We start from the raw sequence: 6,236 nt of genomic DNA on the forward strand, positions 1-6,236 counted from the left end.
AAATTAAGGAGAGTGAGAGAAAGTGATTACTCCTGAAATTTGCATGTTTTAATGTAATTGACATTGATTTAACTGGATCTTCTTTTAAAGACAAAATTCAATAAAAAAATAAGCCATCAGTCCCTTCCTTGCAGCTCTGTTATTGGTACTGTCCCAAAATGCGCTAATTTCAAGGCAGTGGGAACTGAACCAACACAGCTCCGTTGCTGTGCCATCTTCCCCAGGCTCTGGAGGAGGGGAGTGAGAGCCTGGGCTGTGACCCCAGGGAGCAGAGGAGCAGGAAGCATTAGGCTCAGCAGCCCCAGCCTCCACATCCTCTCTGTTAAGCAGCGTGCTGCAAACCACTGCCTGGTTAAAATGAGCATGGCTGTGGAAGAGGCAGGTGCATTCATCCCAGCGGCCGTGAGCCACACTGGAGGCTGTGCGCTGGCAGGGCGGATCCTCCATTTTTCCCTCCAACAGAAGCCTGACCTTCAGTCCTCCGAACCAGCGTGACAGGTCTTCCTCAAGCAGAAAACACCCCCCCAGCTGGAGGCATTTCATTTTTCAGATCTTCAGTGCTGAAAAACCAAATCATTGTCCTGTCATGCCTGTAATATTGCCTCCCATGGTTACAGCACATACCAAGCTCCGTAGCTAAGCAGAGAACCAGCCTGCATTTCTCCCCATAGACTCTTATAAAAGTCAATTAGGCTGTTACTTAATTTTCCTCCTTTTTTTTCTCCCTTACGCTGAAGGGTAAGCAGTTTAAAGTCTCCCCTAGCTACATTATGTAAATTTTCAAGTAAATTCTCCCTGGTTTGTAATTCAGTGGGTTTATTGTTAATAATGTTGCTTGACTCCAGCACATACACAAGCTGCATCCTGGGAAGGGTCAGAATGCTGTATTAGATGTGTGTGGATGGGGGAGAAACTCCTCATCTCCTGTAGTGTTGCTTTGCGTGGAAGCAGCAGCAGCTTGTGTGTAGGTGGGTGAAGGCAGGAGTAGGAGGGAAGCAGTCACGGTCCAGACTATCCTGCTAATATTTATTAGGGCTCTAACCGTTTCCCAGCCCAGGCTCTGTCTTGACTGACAGCTTTGGGGACAAGCAGAGCACCACACAGTGCCTACGCTGGCAGATACTGAGCAGTCAGGCAGGAAGCAGTGAGGTGCAGAAATCAAATCAACCCCATTCAAAGTCAAACCTCTGCTTAAGCAGCTTTTGTTAATAAAGCCGCTTGACATTACTACCTATAGAAGAAAACACTGGTATTTGTATTTTTGATGCATTTGTATGGAATCAGTCTTCCTCTACATGTTTTTTCATACCTAAGGTATGTCCCATCCTAAGGGATGTTCCTGTTGAAACATATGGGACCTCAGCATACAAGAATTTGGCTTGGACCTGTCATATGTGGTGGTACTGTGAGTCCAGGTCTCTGGTGAATGAAGGAAAGGGAACTGGTATGAGTATTTTGGTGGGTAGGTTGAATCTGTGGCAGGCTCCATTTTCCCCACAGAAACCCTCACTGCTTTTGTAGGAGGTGATCACAGGAACTCCATGTCCTTCCTCAACAGAGCCTTCCCTCTCCTCTAACAGACTGGATAAAATTCCACAGCTATTTTCAAGCCACTCAGATGTGATGAAACTCTGACTCCTGGTATATGGAGATAGGTTTCCACATGGAAACACTATCCAGAGATATGCAGTAACACTGGTGCTGAATTCCAATGATGGAGTGGGATTTCAGCAAGAATTATTAGTAGCAGAAGTGCCAAAGCATCTTGGAAAAGAGTATTGCTGGTTTCCAGAGGCACATAGAGAGCGAACAAAGATCTGAGCCTCTCTGAAGCTGATCCACGGATCCTGCCAAGATTCATTTGTGGAGTAGCCTGATGTGATTCAGATCAAAGACATAATCAGAAATAATGATCACATCGCTTCTTGCCTTGTTTGCTTTATGGTTTAATATGTCTTTTTGGTAATTGTAAGCTAGAGGATACCTAATTATTCTGACCTCTGTCCTTAGAAAAAAATAGGTCATGTTTGTGGACTAGCCTTCTGCTGGAGTTTAAGGATGAGATTTGAGGAGAGGAAGAAGAGGAAAAGAACAGGGGGAGGGGAGGAGAGAAGAGGAGAGAATTTGAGTGGGAAGGGACCTGCAAGTTTTGTCCACTATGACGAATGCTTTCAGTTAGATTAGACCAAATGCCCTCCATGGGTCCTGTCCAGCATAAATTATTCTAGGATTTAAAATACTATGAGAAATTTCTTGCAAAATGAGTGAAGACATGAATTCAAAGTGAAATTAATATTTTGCAATCACTCCTTGATAGAAAACTCCACTCTGCAATCAGGCCACCTGTTCAGCTAAATGTAATCCATTTTGAAAAGTAGACACACTCTGGGATGGACTGAGTGTATCTGCAGGGGCAGCTATGGGAAGGTTACAGACTGTTTCCCTGGGTTGCCCCATGCGTTCCCAATATCATACCATCCAAATTCCTTGAGCCACATGGACAGTAATAAATACATTCCACAAACTTGTGTGTGATTTTTTATCCCTCGTACCTCAAGGTAGTGAGGAACTGGGATGGTTCTTCTTCCACCTAGTGCCAAAAGCATGAACAAAGCGTTGAATGAACAGTTATTTGGCAGCAACTGCTGTAGCAGCAGCTTTCTGCAGGTTATCTTAATGGATTTATCACCCTGAACTAAGCCCTGACCATCTGTTCTATCCTCTAATCACAGATGCAGAAAAAGCTAATTCACGATTGCATCATAAAAAAGTGAAATATAAGTGATTTAAGAGTGGGGTATGTCATGCTTCACACTCTGATTGGAGGAAATTGCTTTCCCTTCAATAAACTGAGTACCCTGGTAACAGAGTTTGTCTCTTTCCCAGCAAATGGGAATTCCTCAGGAGCAGGGCACACCAGAAGTAGGTTTTATTCCCGCTCACTCATAGAATCAAAAAATCATAGAATCAATCATAGAATCACAGAATGGTTTGGGTTGGAAGGGACCTTAAAGATCTCTAGTTCCAACCCCCCTGCATGGACAGGGACACCTCCCACTAGACCAGGTTGCTCAAAGCCCCATCCAACCTGGGTTGGATCATCTTAGATGTATTTTAAAATTTGGGATTCACTGAAGTGCAGTTATGAACCTTTTTTTGTTCTGTCTTAGATGAGCCCCAAAATGTGTATTTTGAATGCATTTTCTAACCAGGAAAAGCACAAACTCATGCTCCTTAAAAATCCCTTATAATTGCATTTCCTCCATCTCACTTTTGCTGTGATGCAGCCATGTCTGGTAGAGTCTCCCGCTCATTTTGTTCTGGTAGCTCATCTTCACTGCATTGTTCTTGGTTTGGAAGACCAGCAGAAAACAGGGTGCTGAGTGCATGCCCTGCTTCTCATGAATGACCTTTAAGTCTTTCCTACTGCCACTGTCCGAGCCATCAGCGGGGAGAATGGTTTAGGTGGGAGTTCAAGTTCTGCTTCACTTGTGTTGTGTGGGTAAGGCCTCCTGGCAGTGTCTGTCCTCTGGAAATCATACTAAAAAATGGATGCAACTGGACAAGTTAAGGGGTCAAGAAGTAGCTTCTTGGTCCTCTGTATTTTTTATGGGGTACATCCTCCTGCCACCAGCACCTCTTCCCAGTGTCACATGGTGTGCCCTGGGTCTGCAGCAGCTTCAGCAGAACTTTCAGCAGCCCTAAAAGGTGTGACCAGCTCGCAGGGGAGTTTGATGGGGCACCAGTGAGGCTGGGCTCACCTCTTGGTTCACTCAGGTAAGAATTGTGGAGTAATGAACGGGACTGTGGGTAAAGTAGATGGATAGTGGAGGGAGGGGAAATACCACAAAAATAATTTGGCATCTGGGGTTTTGGAGGCTTTTCAGTTTTGGTTTGTTTCCCCCCATCCCCCTCAGTTATCTAAAACTAGATTGTGATTTTCTCAAATGCATGTTATTTGAAAATTAAGAAACATGTAGTAGGGTGGAAGCAGTGCAAGACTGCAGCTCCCATTAATGGCAGGTGGATCTAGGTTTAAACTCACTTATATCAGAAGAAGCAAAAATTGGATAATGAAAATACATTAGCACCCACAGCACATGATTCTTCTGTATGATCTACCATAGATCTGTGTCTTAAGAGTCCCCATTTGTCAGAGAATAATTTTCCAACTTGGAAATTAGACATAATTACAAAAATCTCTTAAATCTTAGGACACTGAGCAGACCTCCACCTTTTCATAATTTTTTCCCTGATGCCCATTAAAACTAATGTCTTGACATTTTGAAAAGCCTTTTGTCATTGTAGAGAGGTTGGTGTTGGTCTCTTTTCACAGGTAATCAGTGACAGAACAAGAGGGAATGATTTCAAGCTGCAACAGGGTAGGTTTAGATTGGACATTAGGAAATATTTCTTCACAGAGAGAGTGGTTAGACACTGGAATAGGCTGCCCTATAGGGAGATGGTTGAGTCACCATCCCTGGATGTGTTTAAGAGTTGTTTGGATGTGGTGTTGGTAGATAGGGTTTAGGGTTTAGGGGAGAACTTTGTAGAGTAGGGATGATGGTTTGACTCGGTGATCCCAAAGGTCTTTTCCAACCTGAATAGTTCTATGATTCTATGACTCTTGAATATCTTTTTGACACCTGGCCTTTAAGGAATCTTCTTTCAAACTCTGTTACTAAAAGCATCTTATTTGGAGAAGTTTATATTACAAAGGAATTTAAAATGTGCTGTGGCTTCCCCCCCGCACTCTCCCCCCAAAACCTTCTTACAGCTAGGAAGCACTGCTGATCTGTAGAAGGTTGCAGGTCAGAAAACACAAGAGGTGAATATCAGAAACAGTGACAACCTAGAGGCACCTTCTGGAAACAGCAAGAGAGAGCATTAACAAAGAACAGGGAACACTGAGTCTGTGAGCTATAATTTAGGTGTGGGACCAGTATGTGCTGAGGTGTCTGGTCAGGTAGTTGGCTCAACCTTTCTTGCAACAGAAGGGTGAACTGGTTTTGGAGGAGTTTCTGGTCCATAAGTAGTTAGCATCACATTTTACAGCAAACTTGCACAATGCTGACACCACAAAGGGGAAAGATATTACTCACTATGGAGTCCACTGGAGAGTTTGTTCTTTTTGGCAGTTTTATGCAGCATGGATGAGGGAGTGAGAAACAGCAGTGGTCAGCTGTAAAGCTTTATGTAGACTGGAAAAGGTTTGCTCACAGGTAGATCTCCGCAGAAAACCTAACAGCACTGTACCTTCTAGAAGAGTCTTCTGCTGAAGAGTCTTTTTTGTCTCTTGGTCTAAAATAGGCAACAGACCATGTGTTAGGACTGCTGGAAGACAGGGTTGAAGAAAGGCTGTGCTGTGCTCACTTGCAGGGTAGGACTGGGATGAGGAGAGCTGGTTGTAAGCAATATATGGGTACAGCCTGGGCAAAGGGCTGCATGAGCCACAGGATCTGCTGCCTCCTTTGATACGATTGGTTTTCTCTCTCACTGTATTTCCCCCAACATTCATTCTACTTCAGGCGGGAAGTGGCTTAAATTATGCTTTGCACATAGTTTCCATAGATGACATCTCAGCATGTCAGTGAAACACCAGTGAACTGGAAGAACAAGCTGGTTCATTAGCATGCAAATAAGCTCACTCCTTAATGAGGGAAAAAGCTTTTGCTAGCTAATTTTGTCTCCAATACACTGATTTCTTCCATGTCCTACAATTAACATTTTTATGAGTCCAAGACAGGTATGTGCGTATGTCTTTCCCTCTGTGTTTCTGTGATTCCTGCAGGTGCTCTACCTGTATCTGTAAACTCTGCCTGGGTGATAATGGACAAGAAAGGCCAGAAAAAGTCATTCCAAGATTTCTGATATCTTTCAGTGTCAAAGACAGTGTTTGTATAATAGAAAAATAATTAGCTCATTAAGAGGTCTGAAGAGATGTTAATTTATCTGCAAAGTTCTGCTGTAATAGCTGTATTGGTAAAGAGTGTGGAAAAAAATCCTACTCCGAGTCCCCACAGCTGTGCAGCAAAGCCTGAGGTAAAGTGCTTGAGCTGAATCCTTTGGTTGTTTCCCTCTGTGCTGTCTGGGGAGAGGTGCAGCTGCCTGGGAGGAGAGAAGACACCATGGCCCAGCTGTGGTGGCAGAGGGTTTGCTTTCTGGATGTGCCAGTAGGTGTCTGTCCACATGTTCCTGTGCTGTCCTCTTGTGTTTTCAGCTCTCTGTGGTGCTTC

Source organism: Apus apus, chromosome 2, assembly GCF_020740795.1.
Source record: "Apus apus isolate bApuApu2 chromosome 2, bApuApu2.pri.cur, whole genome shotgun sequence".
NCBI lineage: Eukaryota > Metazoa > Chordata > Aves > Apodiformes > Apodidae > Apus > Apus apus.